The sequence below is a fragment of the Crinia signifera genome, chromosome 3, assembly GCF_055691185.1.
Source record: "Crinia signifera chromosome 3, ASM5569118v1, whole genome shotgun sequence".
In the NCBI taxonomy this organism is placed as follows: domain Eukaryota; kingdom Metazoa; phylum Chordata; class Amphibia; order Anura; family Myobatrachidae; genus Crinia; species Crinia signifera.
Window position 1 is genome coordinate 50,088,591 of NC_139219.1, and position 26,808 is coordinate 50,115,398.

At 47.5% G+C, this 26,808-nt stretch overlaps 1 long non-coding RNA gene across 3 annotated transcripts in view; it reads left to right on the forward strand.

Annotated features, from left to right (window-relative positions):
• The window catches only part of LOC146062485 (uncharacterized), a 96,715-nt gene that overhangs the window by 36,553 nt on the left and 33,354 nt on the right, over window positions 1-26,808 (forward strand). Inside the window, exon 2 of one of the 3 annotated variants that reach the window (XR_014471352.1) lies at window positions 14,488-14,814. The exons of the other annotated variants lie outside the window; for them this stretch is intronic. This is a non-coding gene — a long non-coding RNA (uncharacterized LOC146062485). Of the gene's footprint in view, window positions 1-14,487; window positions 14,815-26,808 lie in introns of those variants that run through there. 3 annotated transcript variants of the gene reach the window in all.

The following is a 26,808-nucleotide window of genomic DNA, read 5'->3' on the forward strand; positions in this document are numbered from 1 at the left end:
CCTGCCAAGAGGGAGTGGACATACCCCCACCCCAAGATGCCATGGGATGTCCCCCGAGGGGGGACCCTCCAAATGTACAGACGTTGCCAAGGTGCTCCTTGAATATACCACCTGCCCTGGCGCCCCACGGCCAGTGGGAAACCCTGCTGAGAAGCCCATCGGATTCCAAAATGAAGCAATCCCCACTCCTCTATCCGAGCTGCCCATGGGTAAACTCTGGCTACCCATTATATTACCCCCTAAACTTGAGGGCAGCAGTGCACTCCCACCTACCCCCGCGCTAACCGGGGGCCTATGATCCAAGCTGCCGAAACCAGCTGCCGCTGCTGCTGCAGCCCCCACTGGGACACTTTCAAACCCACCCGCTACCAACCCTGTACCCTGCAAACTATAGCTGTCCGTGGCACCAAGTACTCCACTCACCCCTCCCCCCCCTGCCTCCTAGCGAGGCACCAAAACCAACTCCCCCAGTGGCAGACCCCAAGTGGTCGATCCCCGCAAGGGGAGAAACCCCCATCACATTCACTGGTATTGAACTGGCAGGCCGCGCGTCCACAGACGCCGCGGCCTGGTTAACAGCGATGAGACCCGTCGGGAGCCCCGGGTCCTGCATTGATGACGCCAGCCCCGCGTCAGCCGACGGCGGGGCCTGATGCTGACCCGGAGCCCCCTCTGGCGCCCGCACCGATGTCACAGGCCCCGCGCCAGCCGGCGCCAAGGCCTGCAACACCGTCAGCAGCCCTCCCTCATCCCGCCCAGGAATCACAGGCCTAGCGCCAGCCGGCGCTGAGGCCTGTGACACAGCCGGAGCTCCGCCCGTCACCGGAGCGACAGGGGGAACCTCCGGCGCTAAAACCGAGGCCTCAGACCGCGCGTCAAGCGCCGCAGCGGCCTGAGGTAATTGGGGCATATCGATCCCCGCCGAGGGCCCTGGGGAGGACCGGACCGCGCCGCCGCCTACCACAAGCGGCTCACCCGCAGAGGTGGCCGCTGGTGTATCCTCCGGTGCAGCGCTGGACACGCTCACCGGAGGTAACTGGCTCAATAAAGCCAGACCAAGCCCTCGCGCCGGGCTCCCCACAGGGGACCCGGAGGGGGCAGGAACGCCCTGTACCCCTATCACCCTAACCCGAGGACGGCGGTACCCGGCTGCAGATAACTGCCGGGCCGCGTCCACCAGGCGGCGGGGAGGGGGGGCAGAGCATCTCGGACGAGACATGTTAATAAATCAGGGTTAAATTGACAGAAAATAAATCCCTTACCAGATCTGCGCAGGAGCTCCAAGCACTTCAAAATGATAAAAGCAGGAAGAGGTCACATGATCACCTGGCTTATATACCCTACTTCTGGCTACTCCCACTAACCTCCTGATAGGTCCCTGCCTGATCACCAGCTTGTATCCAGGCAGAACAGACTAGCCTAAGTTTTTTCTCTCTGCTGAACTTTCTGTGACCTAAGTCAGGGCTCTTATGTGGCTTCTGGCTTAGGCAGCCCTCAGCCAATTTAAATTGTGCAGTCAGAGAACTGGGACAAATGCCATGCACATCTACAGCATATATTATTTCCATAGCGAGGGATGACACTTATACCCGGAACCAGCGCTAACATTTCATACCTGTACGCACATGGCTGACAAATGGACGTTCTCCACACGACTTCTAGATTACCCGGTCAATTCCTTTTTATCTTTTTTTTTTTTTTGCGGTCACTGGCTGGCATGGATTTCCTCTGCAGCATGGAGCCGATTCAGACCCGTTAGTAACAGGATGAATTTGTCTCCGTCTCTGATGATCGGAGTTTGCGCATGTGCAGATATGTGCATGCATAAACTCTGGGAGTGAACAGCTGCGGCGAACACTCCAGGAGGGGCGGGAAAGGGGTGGAAGCAGGGGAACTCCCATAAAAATGCAGGACATACCCCTGCAGATGCAGGTGTGGCGATGCCTGCTTGAAATGGGTGGCTGACCTCATATGAAGTCAGCGCCCCGGGGTTGGGTTGTTCGGTTGACGTGTTTGCCTGTAGCGGACAGGTGTGAATCAGGCCCCATGTACTGTAGATTGGATGGTTTGTGTTGTTACCGGTTTTATATGTTTTTTTTATACTTTTTTATGGGTTTAATAAAATGTTTTCAGCTATTGCACTGATGCAGAAAGAGCTGTAGGTACAGTGATGAGACCCCTATGTCCAGGAATGTAGCAATCATGCGTTTATTGATAATAATTTTTATTATTATTAAGCTTCAAAAGTAAAACGGAGAGTGATAAACAGCCAGCCAATCAGCTCCTAGCTGCCATGTCACAGGCTGTGTTTGAAAAATGGCAGACAGGAGCTGATGGGCTGGTTGTTTATCAGTCTCCATTTTATTACTTCTGAAGCTTAGTGCATCTGGCCCAAAAGGAGGTATCCAATTAGCTGCTGTAAATTACTGTGGGTAATAGATTTGCAGGGAGCTATGCAATTAGCCTTGATAGAATAGAATAGAATAGAATCAACTTTATTGGTCATGTGTGCTTGCGCACACTAGGAATTTTTTGTGGATTACAGTGCAGCATCAAGCAGGGATGAAAAGAGGTGGAGGGAGACATTACATATCTCTTATATATTTAGCCAGATCTGTCACTCACAATTAGTCTAGCAAACGGTGGGCGGGCTTCCACGGGTGATTGACAGGCCCATAGTCACTGTCAGCCACAATGCAAAACATGCCAACTTCCGTCTTACACAACCCTCCGCTCTCCACAGCAGCTATCCGCCCCCTCCTCGCCCGACACTCCCCATCATCGCAGCCACGCAACAAGCCCGCCCCACGGCTACACGCCGCGCCCCCCCCTCTGCCTCCAGCTTGCACAGCTATCCGCCCCCTCCTCGCCCGCCACTCCCCATCGCCGCCCAGCCACACAACAAGCCCGCCCCACGGCTACATGCCACGTCTCCCCCCCCTCAGCCACCAGCTTGCACAGCTATCCGCCCCCTCCTCGCCCGCCACTCCCCATCGCCGCCCAGCCACACAACAAGCCCGCCCCACGGCTAGACGCCGCGCCCCCCCCCCCGACCTCGCACCAGCTGAAGTATGCACAGTCCTGCGCACAACCCCCCACACCCGCACGGAGCAGCAGCAAACACCCAGAAGACGCTGCCTACCAACCCCAGCTGCCACTCCCGTGCCCACCGTCACCGTCCAGCAGAGCCTACACGCCGCACCCCCCCCCCCCTGCCTCGCTCCCTGGACACATTAGACCAGGTTAGTATGCCCCAATCAGCGCACAACCCCCCACAGGAGACTCTGCCTGCCTCCCCAGCTGCCACTCCTGTGCCCACTTTCACCCTGTAGCAGAGCCTACACGCTGCGCCCCCCCCCCCCGCCACGCTCCCTGGACACATTACACACTGGGAGACGCTGCCTGCCGCCCCCAACTGCCACTCCCATGCCCACCTTTACCCTCTAGCACAGCCTACACGCCCCCCCCCCCCAACCTTGCTCCCTGGACACATTACACACCGGGAGACGCTGCCTGCCGCCCCCAACTGCCACTCCCGTGCCCACCTTCACCCTCTAGCAGAGCCTACACGCCGCACCCCCCCCCCCCCCCCCACAGCCTCGCTCCCTGGACACATTGCACCAGGTTAGTATGTTTGCCCACTGACACACATCCATACTTCCAATACACAAAACAAACACACCCCTCCATTCCTCCAATCATCACAACCACACATACACACATCCATGCCTCCAATACTCACAACTACAAACACACAACCATCCATACCTCCAATAATCACTACGAAACACACATATACACACACAAACACACACACACACACACCAATCCATGCTCACAACTACCCACACACACACACACACAAGCATCCAAGTACACACACCCACCCACCCATTCCAGCATCCAATACTCACAACTACACACACACACCCATGCCACCAATACTCACAACTACACACACACCCATCCATGCTTCCCATAATCACAACAAAACACACACAGCTATGGCTACAATAATAATACACACACACACAATACTCACAACGACCCCATACCACTACACTACCAACACCTCTACTAACACACTATTTTGTGTACCTTCCCATCTCAGGTCGGTACATGCTACATTTCGGACTTCAGCACACCTCAGTCACAAGCTAACGCCTTTACAACTTTAACACACTACATTTTAGGTTTTATTACACACAACACCACACACACACATCCATGCCTCCAACAACTACACACACCCATCCATGCCTCCTATACTCACAACTACACACACACATCCTTGCCTACCATACTCACAACCACACACACACACCTCCTTACCTGCAATACTCACAACTACACAAACACCATCCATGCCTCCAATACTCACAAATACACACGCACACACATATCCATAACTCCAATACTCACAACTACACACACACACACATATCCATGCCGACAATACTCGCAACTACACACACATACACACACACATCCATGGCTGTAATACACACACACAATCACACATTGCACACACACACACACACACACACATCTATGCCTCCAATACTTACAAGTACACACATCCATACTTTCAATACTCACAACTACACAAACACACACACACCCATCCATCCATGCCTCCAATACTCACAAATACACACGCACACACATATCCATGCCTCCAATACTCACAAATACACACACACACACACACACACATATTCATGACTCCAATACTCACAACTACACACACACACACACACACACATATCCATGCCGACAATACTCGCAACTACACACACATACACACACACATCCATGCCTGTAATACACACACAATCACACATTGCACACACACACACACATCTATGCCTCCAATACTTACAAGTACACACATCCATGCTTTCAATACTCACAACTACACAAACACACACACCCATCCATCCATGCCACCAATACTCACAAATACACACGCACACACATATCCATGCCTCCAATACTCACAAGTACACACACACACACACATCCATTCCTCCAATGCTAACAACTACACACACCCATGCATGCCTCCTATACTCACAACTACACACACCCATCCATGCCTCCAATACTCACAACCACACACACATCCTTGCCTCCCATACTCACAACTTCACACACACCTCCTTACCTGCAATACTCACAACTACACAAATACCATCCATGCCTCAAATACTCACAACTACACACACACACACATGCCTCTAATACTCACAACTACAGATGCGCACGCACATACACAAACACATCCATCCCTAAAATACTCACAAGTACACACAAACAATGCCTGTAATACACACACCCAGCCATACCACACACACACACACACATCTATGCCTCCAATACTCACAACTACACACACACACACACACACACACACATCCATGCCTACAATACTCACAACTACACACACACACATCCATCCATGCCTCCAATGCTCACAACTACACACACACCCATCCATGCTTCCCATAATCACAACAAAACACACACACACACAGCCATGGCTACAATAATAATACACACACACAGACACACACACACACACACACACACACCTATCCATGACTCCAATACTCACAACGACCCCATACCACTACACTACCAACACCTCTTCTAACACACTATTTTGTGTACCTTCCCATCTCAGGTCGGTACCTGCTACATTTTGGACTTCAGCACACCTCATTCAACTTTAGCACACCTCATTATATGTCTTATAACCCACAACAGCCCATACCACAAAACCACCAATGCCTCTCCTCCCTTCAACATTTAGTCTCACACTATATTGTGTGCCTTTCCATCTCAAGTCACAAGCTAACGCCTTTACAACTTTTACACACTACATTTTAGGTTTTATTACATACAACACCACACACACACATCCATGCCTCCAACAACTACACACACTCATCCATGCCTCCTATACTCACAACTACACACACATCCTTGCCTACCATACTCACAACCACACACACACACCTCCTTACCTGCAATACTCACAACTACACAAACACCATCCATGCCTCAAATACTCACAACTACACACACACACACACACATGCCTCTAATACTCACAACTACAGATGCGCGCGCACATACACAAACACATCCATCCCTAAAATACTCACAAGTACACACACACAAACAATGCCTGTAATACACACACCCAGCCATACCACACACACACACACACACACACACACACACATCTATGCCTCCAATACCCACAAGTACACACTCACATCCATGCTTTCAATACTCACAACTACACACACACACATCCATGCCTACAATACTCACAACTACACACACACACATCCATCCATGCCTCCAATGCTCACAACTACACACACCCATCTATGCCTCCTATACTCACAACTACACACACACCCATCTATGCCTCCTATACTCACAACTACACACACACCCATCCATGCCTCCTATACTCACAACGACACATACACACACACCCATCCATGCTTCTCACGGCCGTAGATGCAGGGTTTAGGACTTAAGCACACTTAATTTTATCTATTATAATTTTTCCTTTCACTTTAAGGTCCCTTCAAACATCACGGTGTGCCACTGTACACTTTACTATGTTTGCCCACTAACACACCAACGTCATTGTCAAACACACACACACATCCATACTTCCAATACTCACACTAAACAAACACACCACTCCATTCCAATCATGACAACTACACACACACACACACACATCCATGCCTCCAATACTTACAACTACACACACACACACAACCGCCCCACGGCTACATGCCACGTCCCCCCCCCTCAGCCTCCAGCTTGCACAGCTATCCGCCCCCTCCTCGCCCGCCACTCCCCATCGCCGCCCAGCCACACAACAAGCCCGCCCCACGGCTAGACGCCGCGCCCCCCCCCCCCCCCCCCCGACCTCGCACCAGCTGAAGTATGCACAGTCCTGCGCACAACCCCCCACACCCGCACGGAGCAGCAGCAAACACCCAGAAGACGCTGCCTACCAACCCCAGCTGCCACTCCCGTGCCCACCGTCACCGTCCAGCAGAGCCTACACGCCGCACCCCCCCCCCCCCTGCCTCGCTCCCTGGACACATTAGACCAGGTTAGTATGCCCCAATCAGCGCACAACCCCCCACAGGAGACTCTGCCTGCCGCCCCAGCTGCCACTCCTGTGCCCACTTTCACCCTGTAGCAGAGCCTACACGCTGCGCCCCCCCCCCCCCCCCCCGCCACGCTCCCTGGACACATTACACACTGGGAGACGCTGCCTGCCGCCCCCAACTGCCACTCCCATGCCCACCTTCACCCTCTAGCACAGCCTACACGCCCCCCCCCCCCCCCAACCTTGCTCCCTGGACACATTACACACCGGGAGACGCTGCCTGCCGCCCCCAACTGCCACTCCCGTGCCCACCTTCACCCTCTAGCAGAGCCTACACGCCGCACCCCCCCCCCCCCCCCCCACAGCCTCGCTCCCTGGACACATTGCACCAGGTTAGTATGTTTGCCCACTGACACACATCCATACTTCCAATACACAAAACAAACACACCCCTCCATTCCTCCAATCATCACAACCACACATACACACATCCATGCCTCCAATACTCACAACTACAAACACACAACCATCCATACCTCCAATAATCACTACGAAACACACATATACACACACAAACACACACACACACCAATCCATGCTCACAACTACCCACACACACACACAAACATCCAAGTACACACACCCACCCACCCATTCCAGCATCCAATACTCACAACTACACACACCCACCCATGCCACCAATACTCACAACTACACACACACCCATCCATGCTTCCCATAATCACAACAAAACACACACACAGCTATGGCTACAATAATAATACACACACACACAATACTCACAACGACCCCATACCACTACACTACCAACACCTCTTCTAACACACTATTTTGTGTACCTTCCCATCTCAGGTCGGTACATGCTACATTTCGGACTTCAGCACACCTCAGTCACAAGCTAACGCCTTTACAACTTTAACACACTACATTTTAGGTTTTATTACACACAACACCACACACACACATCCATGCCTCCAACAACTACACACACCCATCCATGCCTCCTATACTCACAACTACACACACACATCCTTGCCTACCATACTCACAACCACACACACACACCTCCTTACCTGCAATACTCACAACTACACAAACACCATCCATGCCTCCAATACTCACAAATACACACGCACACACATATCCATAACTCCAATACTCACAACTACACACACGCACACACACACACATATCCATGCCGACAATACTCGCAACTACACACACATACACACACACACATCCATGGCTGTAATACACACACAATCACACATTGCACACACACACACACACACACACATCTATGCCTCCAATACTTACAAGTACACACATCCATACTTTCAATACTCACAACTACACAAACACACACACACCCATCCATCCATGCCTCCAATACTCACAAATACACACGCACACACATATCCATGCCTCCAATACTCACAAATACACGCACACACACACACACACACATATTCATGACTCCAATACTCACAACTACACACACACACACACACACATATCCATGCCGACAATACTCGCAACTACACACACATACACACACACATCCATGCCTGTAATACACACACAATCACACATTGCACACACACACACACACACATCTATGCCTCCAATACTTACAAGTACACACATCCATGCTTTCAATACTCACAACTACACAAACACACACACCCATCCATCCATGCCACCAATACTCACAAATACACACGCACACACATATCCATGCCTCCAATACTCACAAGTACACACACACACACACATCCATTCCTCCAATGCTAACAACTACACACACCCATGCATGCCTCCTATACTCACAACTACACACACCCATCCATGCCTCCAATACTCACAACCACACACACATCCTTGCCTCCCATACTCACAACTTCACACACACCTCCTTACCTGCAATACTCACAACTACACAAATACCATCCATGCCTCAAATACTCACAACTACACACACACACACACATGCCTCTAATACTCACAACTACAGATGCGCACGCACATACACAAACACATCCATCCCTAAAATACTCACAAGTACACACAAACAATGCCTGTAATACACACACCCAGCCATACCACACACACACACACACACACACACACACACACACATCTATGCCTCCAATACTCACAACTACACACACACACACACATCCATGCCTACAATACTCACAACTACACACACACACATCCATCCATGCCTCCAATGCTCACAACTACACACACACCCATCCATGCTTCCCATAATCACAACAAAACACACACACACACAGCCATGGCTACAATAATAATACACACACACAGACACACACACACACACACACACACACCTATCCATGACTCCAATACTCACAACGACCCCATACCACTACACTACCAACACCTCTTCTAACACACTATTTTGTGTACCTTCCCATCTCAGGTCGGTACCTGCTACATTTTGGACTTCAGCACACCTCATTCAACTTTAGCACACCTCATTATATGTCTTATAACCCACAACAGCCCATACCACAAAACCACCAACGCCTCTCCTCCCTTCAACATTTAGTCTCACACTATATTGTGTGCCTTTCCATCTCAAGTCACAAGCTAACGCCTTTACAACTTTTACACACTACATTTTAGGTTTTATTACATACAACACCACACACACACATCCATGCCTCCAACAACTACACACACTCATCCATGCCTCCTATACTCACAACTACACACACATCCTTGCCTACCATACTCACAACCACACACACACACCTCCTTACCTGCAATACTCACAACTACACAAACACCATCCATGCCTCAAATACTCACAACTACACACACACACACACACACACACATGCCTCTAATACTCACAACTACAGATGCGCGCGCACATACACAAACACATCCATCCCTAAAATACTCACAAGTACACACACACAAACAATGCCTGTAATACACACACCCAGCCATACCACACACACACACACACACACATCTATGCCTCCAATACCCACAAGTACACACTCACATCCATGCTTTCAATACTCACAACTACACACACACACATCCATGCCTACAATACTCACAACTACACACACACACATCCATCCATGCCTCCAATGCTCACAACTACACACACCCATCTATGCCTCCTATACTCACAACTACACACACACCCATCTATGCCTCCTATACTCACAACTACACACACACCCATCCATGCCTCCTATACTCACAACGACACATACACACACACCCTGCGGAATCTGCTGCGCTATATAAGACGCTGTAACGAAATCTGCTGCGCTATATAAGATGCTGACAGCTGTAAATAATTAAATATATATACAGATAAAAATATATACAGCACAGCAGGGCAGCAGCAGAAGCCAGAGAGATTCACTCTCTCTCCCCCCCCTCCCCTGTGCCCCACGAATCCCCCAAACCCCAAGTTTATTACTATGTTCATTATTAACAACATTAATTAGCTGTAAAAAAAAACCACCTTGAATAATGGGTTAACAGGGCGTCACGCAGTGGCGTAAGTTCGTCCCAGGCACCCGGAGGCAAGATCAATGTTGCCCCCCACTTCAATATATATATATACATACCCTCTAACAACAGGCAATAACCCCCCTGGCAACAAGAAAAAAAAACCCTGGTAACAAGCAAGAAACCCCTTAGAAACAAGCAAAAAAAAACCTGCCAACATGCAAATAGGTAAAAAAAATAATGTATGTATGGGGAGGGGGGTGTGCCCAGAGCCGAATTTCCCATTAGGCACGTGAGGCACCGGCCTAGGGGCGGCACATGTTTGGGGCCGGCACTTGGATGCCTGTGATAGTACTGTCAGCCCAAAATGTACCAATAACTGCAAAATATCCACTGTACTGTACTATATTAAATCTTAAATAGAGTGTAAATGGATAGGACATGCAGATACTGCCCCTATAAACTGTCCTACTTAGTAAACATTATTGTTGTGCCTAGGGGCGCCCTCATCCCTAAATCCGCCCCTGGGTGTGCCAGGTGCATTATTTCTAGTTATGCCAATGGGTGTCAATTGAGGGATGCATTTGATATATTATTTTATTTCCTGCAGTGACAGAATGGGAATGAGCTGGGTTTTGGGTTACTCACACTGCTGTTGTTTCCCCCAGTCCAGTGCACTGTAGCTTGGCTGTGAGTCTCCAATCAGGGAAAAGCTGCTGGTGTTGAGACTCAGTTCCATTCTAGAACAGTTTAAAACTGACTTTTTTCTCTGGTGTGCTTAGCTTCAACAGCCCCTCGTTTTATGTCCATGGCGGCACTGTTGGTGATGTCTCCACCTCCGCACACAGCGCTGGAGCCGGCGTCTGTGCAGCAGCAGAGAGAGATGAGGAGCGGGGTGTGCTGCTAGCGTAACATGCAGCGCAGCAGACCCCCGGCACAGTGGCCAGCCACAGCGCAGCCAGGATCCTGCATGGCTGACTGCTCGTGCGGCACTGTGTGTGACGTCAGCACACAGCGCTGGAGCCGGCATCTGAGCAACAGCAGAGAGAGATGAGATGAGGAGCGTTGCATGCTGCTAGTGTAACATCCAGAGCAGCAGACACATGACCCGGCTATAGCTACTACAGTGGTTAGCTTGTTGGATTGGGGCACTGGGCTGGCGGCACATTGAGTCCATTCCCTAAGCCACCCATCAGCCGGGATGTTCCGCCACTGGCGTCATGGGTGGCAGCAGCACAACTTCTAGCAGACTCAGGCAGGTGACTCTGGGAGGAGTCTGTAGAGCTACTACGCTGCGCTGCCCGGAAGCCGGACCGAGCAGCAGCAGCAAGGAGAGAGGACATAGAAGTGTCAGCCCGCCGCCCGGCCTCACAGTCCGTGACGCTTGGCGGTAGGGACCGGGCGAGCAGGGCAGGAGGCAGGGGCCGAGGGCAGCCGCCGGCGCACGCTGCCTGTTAGTAGTATGATACTTTAACTTACTTGTGCAGGGAAAATTTGCGGAGGGGGGGGCGGGCCGGCGGCGCCATTCGACCAATCGGCGCCCTCCCTACGCCTCTGATAGAGGGAGAATAAAGTAGTGCCAAGCGCAGAGAGCCCACAAAGAGGGGAGCGATCCACGTCCCACCCTTGTCGGGATTTCAGTGGTCGTTATTCCGGCATCTGGATTTTGACCGACGTGATTCCGAACGCCGGGATTTCGTACCAATCCCTTTTTAAGGATGGCCATACGGATTCTATTGGAGCCCATATTCAAACAAGTCACCCTCTATAAACTTCCCTGATAATCAATTTAGATTTTGACTATCTGTCATTGCACAAGGAAGAGACAATGGGCCTTATTCTGGTTGGTGCGGTGCAACATACTTACGGTCCGTTTCACCGTACGTTTCCCATACGCGGACGGTGAGCGTAAGTCCGCCCACAAAACATCCGCATACGGACGGGCAAAAACACGACAATGGGGAGTGGCGTACACTTGAGCGTTCGCCACCGTATACGGACGGGTCTCGTCCGTTTTCACACCGACATCTTCCGTATATCGGAGCGTACGCCACAGTGCACGGACTGGTCTCGCCTTTTTTCAATGGAAAACTCAGCGTGTGTCACCGATCGTGAGAGTGAGCGTACGTCCGTGCACAGGGGCATACCCTTCGCATATATGGCACTGCAAATCTTCCCTTTTAACTATAATTAAGACATTTAATTAATTATTCTAATTGTTATTCAATAATTGTTTTCTAATTACTCAATTGTCTACCTTAATAAACACCCTAATCAAACAACATTTTAACCCTCATTACATGTATATTTATTATGTTCTAATGTTGCATTTTAATCACTATCTATGTGTCCCCACATTGGTTTTACTTTTAAATAAAGTTATGTTGGTGTTACAGTGAAAAAGTTGACACATGTAGACTCTGTGAATTGAGTGTCCTGCTTTTTAAAGTATACAAAAACACTTACTGAATGGGTGTAGATGGTTATAAAATAACTACCTGGACATATATAAGCAGGTCTTAGAATGAATCTTACCTAAAATTAAAACAACCTTTACATGTAGAGAAGTGTAGAAAGATATGCTTCCAATGTGTTTGAGGGCTGTGTGTGGCTTGCAGGTAGTGAAATCATGGTTTTCACTTAATAGGCTGCAGCATTGCTTATTACATTCAGGTGTAGTAATCAGCATTAATCAGCAGACCCAGGCGTCCGCTCTCATGCGGTATCTCTAGGGGTGGTCTGGAGCTATCTTTGGCGTCCGCCTGTTTTTGGCCCAAAATGCACGGTGCGTTCGCCGTTCGAGCGGTTGTAGCACCGTACATTTTTTGTGCACACCCCCGTGTACGCCCATGTTTACGCCCAGTTTTCCTTATTATTCCGTCCGCTCCCATAAAAACGCCCCCATGCCGCCCACAATGACCGTACTCTTGGGGACAGCTTTTTTCGCACGGAGACACCCGTCCCTGAACGGTGTGAGGTCGCCGCACATGCGCATAGCGAAAGCTACGCATGCGCAGATGGAAAAAAAACCCGATCCGCCCGTATACGGTCCCACCGTACCAAGCAGAAGAAGGCCCAATGGCCCTTATTTTGGTTCACTCCTGGCAAATTCCTTCTCAAATGGACAAAACCATATGCACTGCAGGTGGGGCAGATGTAACATGTGCAGAGAGAATTAGATTTTGGTGTGGTTTTACATCACAGTGAGATCTACAGTATATTGCAGTGTAAAAATAAAGCAGTCAGTATTTATCTTTTTTTATATGATTGTAAGTAGAGATGGCCATTGACCATTGATTCATAATCATTGATGGTTTATGGTCAATGTCGAATAGTTTTGCCACCAATGGGTGAGAACCAGGTGGTTCCCCTCTATCTGCATAACCAAATAAGTTTTTATAAAATTTTCCAGAAGGTGCCGGGACACGGAGCATAGATCCACCTCCGACACACATGAATGCTCACCCCTAGGCTCTGATTGGCCACGGGCCAGTCATTCAAAGGAAATGGATAACCATCGACACTCAAAACATCAATGGTCATCCATTATTTATTATGCAATGACAGTTTGTACTCTTGCCATCAATGGCAACCATCGATGGCGATCACAATGACGGCCATTCCTAATTGTCAGTTGATTGCTTTTATATGATTGTTAGTCAATTGCTCATGCCTTACTAATTTCAATATTGTTCTTGGGGATTTAAGAAAAAAGGTATATTTAAACTTAAATTCTACCAGAGTCTGGCAACGAGGCTGCAGTACTGTAACTCTGTGACCTTACGAGGTATTAACCTTTTCCTTGGCAGATCATCTCCGTCACCTGTATTGGAGGCATTTAGCTTCGAACCAAAGTCTGATGGGATGGTGAAATAAATAAGACACAATGAGACTCTCAAGATAGACTACAGATCTATTTTCCCAGATTTCACGGATTACTGTGAGCGATGAGGCCGTGAAGACTGCCATAGCGGAAGAAGAATGGGCTCTGCATAACTATATTACTCCCCTGACTAAGCCCTGAAAAGACAGTAGGTCAGCAGAGGAAAAATACACCAGCTGAGCACAGCACAAGTGAAGTCACATAAGTGTCTTAAAGGGAAACTGACACCTAAAAATTAAATGGGATCATAAGGCTTTACCTCCATTATTTAAGTAACAATTATCTGATAGAATCCTGGTGACCTTTGGCCCTTCCCGTTGCATCTGGAAGAAGCCGTGAACTGTGTTTTGTGTGTTTTGGAGTATCATTCATTGCCAATTGTTGCTTTACCGAAGTGAAAGAATGAAGGACTCAGGTGTGAAAATTACACAAAAATCAGCACTATATAAATATCTATAAATACAGTACTCTTAAATAAAAATTACAAAATTAAATTATTACATAAAAATATCATCAAAACACATCGTGTAGGTATATCTGCAATAAATAGTGTCCCCTGAGCTGTAATATCTATAACTCACTCCATGGACATGATAAAACTTACAATATAACTAGTGTTCATTCTAGCACCCGCCAATTTTGAAAACCCATGCAGTTCCTCTTCCATGCCTGGGGTGTCGCTGTCTACTGTGGTGTTTTTAGCACAGATCTGGTTTGCATATCAGTGCTGATATACAGACCACACTGTGCTAGAAGCACTACAGCAGACAGCGACACCCTAGGCAGGGAAGAGGACCTGCATGGGTTGTCAAAGTTGGCGGGTGCTAGAAGGAAGACTACTGTATATAACTAAATCCACCATGATAGAGTCTATTAACGTGTCTGAAGGCTCATATGGAAAAGTCAAAGAGGCATATTTACTAAAGGTTGATGTTGATCAATTTCAGATGGATTAAAATCAATCCTAATCGATGTTGGGATTCTGGGGCTAAAACACACATTTACTAACAGATTCATTTTTATATTTAATTGTTAGTAAATGTGAGTTCAAGCCCTGGAATTGAAACATCAATAATGATCGATTCATTGTTATATTTAATTGTTAGTAAATGTGAGTTCTAGCCCTGGAATTGAAACATCAATAATGATCGAACCCCTCAACTAAGACCAAAATTGACTTTTTCTAAATATACCCCGAAGTCCATAAGTTGCATGCAATTCTGCCTCTAGACCATACTAAGTACAATTCAGCTTAAAAAAGAGAATTGGTGTAGAAAGAATATGAGATCCTGGGAATAAGGAATGTATTACCAGGATCTCATGTAGTTCTGGCTAGGAATATTAGCCTCGCAGCTGCATTCATGATGGACTGTAGTGGTGAGAGTCTGTATTGGGGAAGGCCAATAAGGAGACTATTGCAATAATCAATGCGTGAGATAATGAGAGCATGGGTTACAGTTTTTGCAGTGTCTTGTGTAAGCTAAGGGCAAATTTTAAATATGTTTTTAGGTGCATGTAGCATGATTTTGAGACAGATTGAATGTGGGGTACAAAGGAAAGTTCAGAGTCAAGGATAATACCTAGGCAGTGAGTTTGAGAGGTAGAAGTGATTGTCATCTTCTCAACAGCAATAGAGATATCAGGTTGGTAACTACTATTTATTGGTGGAAATATAATAAATTCTGTTTTTGAGATATTGGGGGACATTTACTAAAGGAAATTTGTAAAAAAAATAGGTGTATTTGTATCCAGAAATACACTTATTTTTGAAATTTACTATCCCGAAAATACGGCAATTTGTAGTTGTATTGATGTGCTATCAATATGAATACGAATTGCCGTATTTTCGGGATAGTAAATGTCAAAAATAAGTGTATTTCTGGATACAAATACACCTATTTTTTACAAATTTCCTTTAGTAAATTTCCCCCATTAAGTTTGAGGTGGCGACATGACATCCAGGATGAAACAGCAGAAAGGCATTCAGAGACACGGCTCAATACAGATGGGGACAGGTCCGTGGAGGATAGGTAGAGCTAAGTATCATCCGCATACAGCTGATACTGAAATCCAAATGAGCTGATTAGTTTGCCAAGAGATCAGGTATAGATTAAGAAAAGCAGAGGACCTAAAATTGAACCCTGAGGTACGCCAACTGAATGAGATAGCGAAGAGGAGGTAGAATCAGAGAAACAAACACTAAAGGAGCGGTTAGATAGGTAGGATGAGAACCAAGAGAAGGCTGTGTCTTTAAGACCTAGGGATTGTAGTGTTTGTATGAGAAGTGTGTGGTCAACAGTGTCAAAAGCAGCAGAGAGATCTAGAAGAATTAGTAGTGAATAGTGGCCTTTAGACTTAGCAGTGACCAGATCATTCACAACTTTAGTCAGTGCTGTCTCTGGGGAGTGTTGGGCACGAAAGCCTGACTGAAGCGGGTCCAGTAAGTTGTGCGAGTTAAGAAAGCGTGTCAGGCGAGTGTAGGCAAGTCTCTCAAGTAGTTTGGAGGTGCATGGAAGTTGAGAAATGGGACGGTAGTTTGAGAGACCGTTTGGATCAGAATTCTGAAATTTTTCTACAGCAGACAGCAACACCTTAGGCAGAGAAGAGGATCAAAGTTGGTGGGTGCTAGAATGAACACTATATAACTAAATCCACCATGATAGAGTCTATTAACGTGTCTGGAGGCTCATATGGAAAAGTCAAAGAGGCATATTTACTAAAGGTTGATGTTGATGTTGATCAATTTCAGATAGATTAAAATCAATCCTAATCGATGTTGGGATTCTAGGGCTAAAACACACATTTACTAACAGATTCATTTTTATATTTAATTGTTAGTAAATGTGAGTTCTAGCCCTGGAATTGAAACATCAATAATGATCGAACCCCTCAACTAAGACCAAAATTGACTTTTTCTAAATATACCCCGAAGTCCATAAATTGCATGCAATTCTGCCTCTAGACTGCCTCCCGGTCATACTAAGTACAATTCAGCTTAAAAAAAGAGAATTTGTGTAGAAAGAATATGAGATTCTGGGAATAAGGAATGTATTCCCATGATCTCATGTAGTTCCTCTCTGCAGTGTCCAGATAACAAGTCTCATTTTTGTCATTTGTATTGCTATTAATTCCCTTTACGTTCAGCTTGAGAATAATTTCTGTACGATGGAGAGTGGTTTGATATGTCAACATTCATCATGTCCACACGAGAATGTCAATATGGTTATAACATCAATATTGACCATGCCAACATTCAGACAGTATTCAAATTCAACAAAACACAGGAAAAAAGTCATGATTTGGACCTAAAGGGGTTAGAGTCTTGAGTTTATAGATTATTTATTTATTTATTTACAGTTTCTTTACATGGAGACAGAGATACAACAAACAGGGTATTTACAGACAGTCAAAAGATAGGAGGGCCCTGCTCGTAAGCTTACAATCTATAAGGAAATAGGTATTGATACATAAGGATAGATACTGTATTTTTTATTGCATCGATTCCACCAGAATGCAAGGTTCTGTGACTGGTTCTGGAATTTGATAAGCTTGCCTGAAGAGATGAGTTTTTAGGGAACACTGATAGGTTTGGAGACTGGTATAGATTGAGTAGTTTGGAGGTGCATGGAAGTTGAGAAATGGGACGGTAGTTTGAGAGACCGTTTGGATCAGAATTCTGTTTTTTCAAGTAATAACTGCGTGTTTGAACAATGAAGGAAAGACACCAGTAGAGAAAGAGATGTTACAGATTTTAGTTAAGATTGGGATGAGCACAGGAGACAGAGATTTACTTATTTGTGAGGGTATAGGGTCAAGAGGAGAGGTAGTAGAGTGGGAGGAAGAGAAAAGTGCAGATACTTCATTTTCATTCGTGGGATCAAATGAAGTAAATGCGTCAGAGGGCTCAGGTATGGAATTGAGCAGATCACCAACTGAGTTGGAGCATACCAAATCCATCTCTGAGCTTGTCAATCTTATCCCTGAAGTAGGAAGCAAGATCTTGTGCATGGATAGTGGCTGGTGGCTTGGGTGAGGGAGGGTTGAGAAGGGATTTAAATGTATTAAAAATATGTTTTGGGTTAGAAGCTTGAGCAGAAATGAGAGTTTGGAAATATGTTTGTTTGGCAGTTTCCAGGGCATAACTATAGGACTGGTAGATAGGCCCTTATTCTGATCGGTGCGGCCGGATCCGATTATGCGGCCAGGACCGTGCGTGCGAAACCCAGCCTTCCATACGGATCGCCAACTCCGTCCGTACGCGGTAAGAAGCTGGCCGAACGGACCGCACGTGTATTTTTCACGGAATACGCCTCCTCCATCTAAGGGAACCTCCCCCATCATTCGATGGTCGCAGACCATCGAATGCAGGACTGAGTGTTCCACCAGCTCCCGCAACCTCAGACCACACGGACATTTTTCCGTGCAAAAGCAGGGATCTGGGCGGGCAGCTGACATCTGGCGATGTCATATGTCCGCCCCCTACACGTGCGTCACGGCCGCATTACCATACGTACGCCCAGCGTTTGCATAGGAACGCCCATGAAACGCGGGGCGTATGCATATGGTAATGAGCCCAAATAGCCCTTCACGCCCCTCTCCACCCCCTGTTCGGAGTGTTCACATATCATGCGGGATTCGGCCGTACGCCCCGCTCGCACATGCGCAGAGACGCCTCTGCACATGCGCAGACACAAAACATCGGCGGGCCGATCGCACGCGGATATATCCGCACCGACCAGAATAAGGGCCATAGTCTTGTATGTAAAGAAATCCATTGGGCTGTGAGATTTACGCCATTTACGCTCAGCTAGATAAGTTTCATTTCTGCTCTCGCTAAATTTTGTTCTGTATTTCTGATTCTCCAATTGCCAATCATTTTTTGTATCCCTACAAATCTTATTGAGTTTATTGAGCAATGATGGGTCTCTTTAAAGTGACTAGAAAGATGTGTCATTAAGCCATTTTTAATATTTCAAAGGTGTTCTGATATCCTCACTTCAAATGGTCGGGTTGTCCTCCCTATAAAAAATGAACCACAGTCACATTCCACCATGTAAATAATGTTTGAAGTGTCGCAAGTGAAGTGATAAAATGGAGAGTGATAAACAGCTAGCCAATCAGCTCCTACCTGCCATGTTACAGGCTGAGTTTGAAATATGTTCGGTAGGAGCTGATTGGCTGACTGTTTATCACGCTCAACTTTTTCACTTTTTAAAGCTTGATACATCTGGCCCAAAGTCTTTAATCTTAAAAAGGACCTGATTAACAGTTATTTCTGTGGTTTTGAAATTTTCGGCCTTAATATTCTTGCAACAGATGCAGAGACCACACCGGTGGAATCCCTTTGTGCGAATCAAATTCCTTTTATCTTCCGGCAAGGCACTTCTTACTAAATGATTTTTCAAGTTGGTCGATCTTCGATAGATGAACTTTGCTCTATCGGGAATCAGATTTTTCAGTACTGGGTCTTGTTGTAATAAGTACCAGTGTTTTTTAAAGACTTTTTCTAATTCCCTATGATTCCTATCAAATTGGGCAATTGCAAGGACGTAGGTCCTCTTTATCTGGATTTCTTCTCCTAGTTTCTAATAGGGGGGTTTATTCTAGTTCATTCTTTCTGACAAAATCCTTCTTAGATGGACAAAACCATGTGCACTGCAGGGGGGCAGATGTAACATGTGCAGAAAGAATTAGATTTGGGTGAGTTTTTTGTTTCTGTGCAGGGAAAATACTGACTGCATGATTTTACACTGCAATATAAATCTCACTTTGAAGAAAAACCCCACCCAAATCTAATTCTCTCTGCACAAGTTACATCTGCCCCACCCGCAGTGCACATGGTTTTGTCCATCTAAGAAGGATTTTGTCAGAAAGAATGAACTAGAATAACCCCCAGGTTTTTTTTGTCTTTTTGTTGAATTTCTTCCATGACTGTGTTTAGATCTTCTTCTTGATATCCCTTCATCAAAAGTTCTTCCTTTAATTTTGTGTTTTGTGTTGACAAAGTCTCAGGGTCACAGCAATTCCTTTTAAAGCATAGAAATTGGCTCTTTGGGGCGCCTTTTAGCCAGGGATGGTGATGTTGACTATCGATGGGAATGAAAGTGTTTGCATCCGTCGGTTTGTGGTATGTTTTAGTGTGTATAGTTTCATTGTCGATGTAAATAGTTAGGTCGAGAATTATTTGGATTGTATTCATATATCCTAACATTTAAGTGTCCATAAGAGGAGCGCCAAAGTTTAGAGTATACCTTTTTTTGTGTGTACATATTCAAAAGTAACCTGACAAATGGCCTGAAGACATATATGCTGTGATTCTTGGCTTTTTTTGTGTCTCTCCTAAATTAACAAGGCTCAGCTGCACCCTATACATTTGATCTAATAATACATATAGGCCCTTATTCAGATCTGATCGCAGTACAAATTTGTTCTCAAAATGGCCAAAACCATGTGCACTGCAGGTGGGGCAGATGTAACGTATAGAGAGAGTTAGATTTGTGTGAGTTATTTTGCTTCTGTGCAGGGTAAATACTGGCTGCATTATTTTTACACTGCAATTTAGATTTCAGTTTCAACACACTCCACCCAAATCTAACTCTCTCTCTCTCTCTCTGCACATGTTCCATCTGCCCCATCTGCAGTGCACATGGTTTTGCCCATTTTGAGAACAAATTCGTAGTGCGATCAGATCTGAATAAGGGCCATACACCGCTATCATTAGCACTGCAAACAAGAAGGGATGCGAGTGGGTGCTCATTTGACAGGCTAAAAGGGATAATTCAATTTCTGGGTTCACCAAATCATTAAGCTAACCTTGGCCCATTGTCTTATGATTCAATTTATTTATATCTGGTCAGCTCGGCCGATGAAGGAATAATACATTCCTCTTCTCCTTTGCCAGCTGAGCTACATTGAAATCTCAATCTTCAGGGAATAAAGATGAATATGGTAATTTGTCAGGAGCCCAAGATTTTCCTTTCACTCCTAACCAAGTAGTAAAAACCTCCTTTTCTATTTGTACCCCAGAAATTGCTTGCACAGACAAAGCCATCGCCTCTGTCTGCATTTCTGATCCTTATTGTGCTGTGCACATGAAAACAGCTGAATTAGTCACGGATGTAAAAGATTTATTGTGGAGTATGAGGATGTGTGCACATGTGAATAAAAATGAGCTGGCCTGTTCAACGGGATTGGCTGAGCAAATGTGTCCCTTTGCCTACGTGTTGGTATTTCACCCTTGTAAATCAGCAGATGCTGGAATCACCAATAATATCTAACAGTGGAAGGACAATGGCAGTGATACAGGAGCCGCATTCAGTGCTCAGAGTATATATATAGCTCTCCTGCAAGAAGTATATTTATAGATCTGTGTATTATGAAAAATACAGAAATAATACGAATCTCTGCTGAATGGCTGGACAGTCAGCTAAGCTTCATGAACAAGTAGAAGTAGATTCTCTGCTTTTAGCCTTCAGTGTGATATTTATAGAATGTTTGAGCCCTTAGCATCAATACAATAAGAGATGCAAATAATTAGAAAAATCCTCTGACTCATGTTTCCAGTTTTCTAAAATGGTTAGCAATCATCGAACGATTCCTCCACCTAGGCCCTTATTCAGATCTGATCGCAGTACAAATTTGTTCTCAAAATGGGCAAAACCATGTTCACTGCAGGTGGGGCAGATGTAATACGTGCAGAGAGAGCTTACCACAGATAGTTTATGTCATGGCCTGGTTTACCACCGCTGTGCAGATGATACACAACTACAGCGGCGGATTGGCATGCCGGGATACCAGGTCGAATTCCAGTCGGCCGGCTCATAAGCTGCTAGAAAGGGCCCCTTAACCCACTTGCGGGGCCGCCGTGGACCACAGATTCAGGGGGATATTCAATCGCCGTCGAGCATCTCCCGTGGGGGAGATGCTCGACGGGCCCTATTCAATGCTGTCTTCCCCGACAGCATTGAACAGGGTTTCCTGGCAGAACGAGCCCGACATCTCTAGCTGTCGGGCTCGTTCTGCCGAGAACAGCCGGGAAGTGACGAGCTGCCGGCTGCATCTCGTCAAAAAATGGCTGCAACAGCTTCTGATCCCTTATTGTCCCACTCGATTACTGTGATGGGTTGATGGACTGCGAACAGTACCCAGAATTTCCCTGAATTCATCTGGAGGTCGAGCTTTCAGCGCTGTGGCTCCAACTCTATGGAACTCACTTCCCCGCACAGTTCGAGAAGCTTCCACTCTGGAAACATTCAAAAATAGACCCAAGACTTTCCTGTTCACCCAAGCATTTCACTAATGTCCCTTGTTAAGTTGTTAAGTTTGTTTTGTATTTTGTGCTGTAAAAGGCTAAAGCAAGCACTTTGAGCCCTATTAGGGGAAAAGTGCTAAATAAATAACATTATTATTATTATTATTATTATTATTATTATTATTATGCACATAGGCAAAAACCTGAACTAATTCATTTCCTGACCATTTAATTATGGACATTTTTGCCACTATTGAAGGCATTTTTTTTTCAGTTAAAATATGCATCAAAAGTGGCAAAAAAAAAACAGTGCAAATGGAAACATGGTTTTGTGGTATGCCCACTGCTATACCCCGTTCTCCTGCCTTACAGCATCTCCTATATATTTGGCTACATCTGTCACTCAAAGTGGGTGTCTGTGTCTATAACGCTCTGTTCCTGGACTTTCCTCTTAATGTGTGATTGCCTTCATCTGTGCTGAACACCTTTCTGAGAAATTAACCTGTTTAAAACAGGTGATGGCAATCATACATTAAGGGGAAGTCTAGAAACAGAGCATTGTGTCCCTCCTGGAGAGGGTCATTGCCAGACACCCACTGCCTTCCCATGTTGCCCAGCACTGCTACTCCACAGCCACCAGGTGAGCGCCCCCCTCCCGCGATTTGCGGCAAAACCTCCCCCCCCCCCACCCCCCCGGCGCGCCCCTCCCGCGATTCGCGGCAAAAACACCCGCTCCCCCGTGACCCCCCCTACCGCGATTCTCAGCAAAAACACCCCCGCGACCCCCCCTCCCGCGATTCGCTGCAAAAAGAACCCCCCCACAACCCCTCCCGCAATTCGCGGCATAACCACCACCCCGTGACCCCCCCTCCCACGAATCGCGGCAAACCCTCCCCCGTGACCCCCCCCGATTCGCGGAAAAAACACCCCCCGCGATTCGCGGCAAAAAGAACCCCCCCGCGACCCCCCCTTGCACGATTGGCGGCACCCCCCTGCGACCCCCCTCCCGCGATTCGCGGCACCCCCCCCCCCCCCCCCCCGCAATTCGCAGCAGCCCCAGGATTAAATGGCACATGCAAAACACTGACACGGCTATGGTCGACAATGAAAAAGGTTGACATGAGTTTTTGAAGATTTATTTTTAATTTTTTTTTATTTTTTCATATTCATTGCCATGTGTCGACATGGACACCAATGAAGTGGCACACTTATGTCAACATTTACATGTGTTGACCTTTCTGTGTTGATTTTTTCTTGTGGCGATTCGCGTCACACCCCCCGCAACCCCCCCTCCCGCGATTCGCGGCACCCCCCGTGACCCCCCACCTCCCGCAATTCGCGGCAACCCCCCACCGGAACCCCTGTGAACCCCGCCCTCCCGCGATTCGCGGCACCCACCCCCGCGACCCCCCCTCCCGCAATTCGCGGCACCCCCCCGTGATTCGCGGCAGCTCCAGAATTAAATGGCACATGCAAAACACTGACATGGCTATGGTCGACAATGAAAAAGGTTGACATGAGTTTTTGAAGTTTTTTTGTCATTTTTTGAATATTTTCATATTCATTCTCATGTGTCGACATGGACACCAATGAAGTGCCACACTTATGTCAACATTTACATGTGTTGACCTTTCTGTGTTGATTTTTTTCTTGTGGCAATTCGCGTCACACACCCCGCAACCCCCCCTCCGGCGATTCGCGGCACCCCGGCACCCCCCTGCGACCCCGCCCGCAATTCGCGGCAACCCCCCACCGGAACCCCCATGAACCCCGCTCTCCCGCGATTCGCGGCACCCACCCCCCGCAACCCCCCCCCCCTCCCGCAAATCGCGGCACCCCCCCGCGATTCGCGGCAGCCCCAGGATTAAATGGCACATGCAAAACACTGGTACGGCTATGGTCGACAATGAAAAAGGTTGACATGAGTTTTTGAAGATTTATTTCATTTTTTGAATGTTTTCATATTCATTGTCATGTGTCAACATGGACACCAATGAAGTGGCACACTTATGTCAACATTTACATGTGTTGACCTTTCTGTGTTGATTTTTTCTTGTGGTGATTCGCGTCACAACCCCCCCACCCCACCACAACCCCCACTCCCGCGATTCACGGCACACACACACACACACACACACACCTCCCCCGCGATTCTCGGCACCCCACCCCGTGACCCCCCCTCCCGTGATTCACGGCACACCCCCGCGACCCCCCCTCCCATGATTCGCCACAACCTCCTCCCCGTAACCCCCCCTCCCGTGATTCGCGGCACCCACCCCCGCGACCCCCACTCCCACAATTCGCGGCACCCCCCCGCGATTCGCGGCAGCTCCAGAATTAAATTGCACATGGAAAACACTGACATGGCTATGGTCGACACTGAAAAAGGTTGACATGAGTTTTTGAATTTTTTTTTTGAATTTTTTGAATGTTTTCATATTCATTCTCATGTGTCGACATGGACACCAATGAAGTGCCACACTTATGTCAACATTTACATGTGTTGACCTTTCTGTGTTGATTTTTTCTTGTGGCGATTCGCGTCACACCCCCCCCACCCCCCCACCCCCCCGCAACCCCCACTCCCGCGATTCACGGCATACACACACCCCCCCCCGCGCGATTCTCGGCACCCCACCCCATGACCCCCCCTCCCGTGATTCACGGCACACCCCGCGCGACCCCCCCTACCATCATTCGCCGCAACCCCCGCCCCCGTAACCCCCCTCCCGCGATTTGCGGCAACCCACCCCGCGACCCCCCTCCCGTGATTCTCTGCAATCCCTCCCCTCCCGCGATTCGCAGCATCCACCCCCCCCCTCCTGCAATTCGCTGCACCCCCCGCGACCCACCCTCCTGCAATTCGCGGCACCCTCCGCGACCCCCCCTCCCGCGATTCGCGGACACCTAAGTTGCAATACAGGGCATCTTTCATACAATTCTAACCATATTTCTCATATACAAACGTTAACAAATTAAGGGGGCGCAGCCCCTTACAACGGTGTGAAGAGCGCCCGTAGGGCGCGATGAATCACCTAGTTATATATTACCAGTTATTTATATAGAGCAGGGCTGTAACTACGGGGGGGCTAGGGGGTCATGCGCCCCGGGCTCTGGGTAGGGGGGGGCATAGCCAGTGACAAGCGTGCTTAAGCAGCCGCCCGACCACCTAGCAGAATGACCACCGAGCCGGCCAGTGGCAACATAGAACCGGTGGAGGCAGCAGCAGCAGCAATGTCGTCAGCAGCAGCAACCAGCGCAGATTGCTGCTGCTCTCTCTGCAGATGCTTCCGGCCAGTGACAGGCAGCGATCCCACGTGGCGCTGCTCATCTTGCCGCACACCCGCTACATGGCGCCCTGCCATGGCCGCTGTACCGCTCCTCTCAGCCAGGAGGAGGATGTCACGCTCCTCCGGCACTCTCTCTACGGTCTGTTAAAGTTAAGCTGGCCATACATCAGAAAGATCGATCTTAAGATCGATTGCGCTCATGATTGTGTACAATTTCCCTTGAAATTCCCGGCAGTCCTTGGTGGTTTTTGGACACACAATCTACACACAATCCATCATACAATCAGTCATACAATCCATCTGCTGCATGATTGTGTACACAAGATGTGCACACAATCTGCATACAATCCATCTTACAATCAATTGAGATTGTATGATTGGGTACAATATCTTTCTGATGTATGGCCACCTTTACAGTGACAGTGTTATTATGTTTGTGGTTGTCTACTGATTTGTAGTTATTCACAACTGTCGACATAGTCTGACTATTGACATGAAGAACATGTTGACAGTCTATGTTTAGGGTTAAGTTCATGGCTAGCGTGTGCCCTGTCCTATGTACTGTGGGAGCTGCAGAGCTATAGATACCTTGATTTACACAGTAAATGTAAATCTTTGACTGATTTACACCTGAAATTGGTTTTAACTTACAGTGCAAATCAGCCATAGGTTTTTAGCCTATAGTTATTGTGGTGGGTTGTTTTTG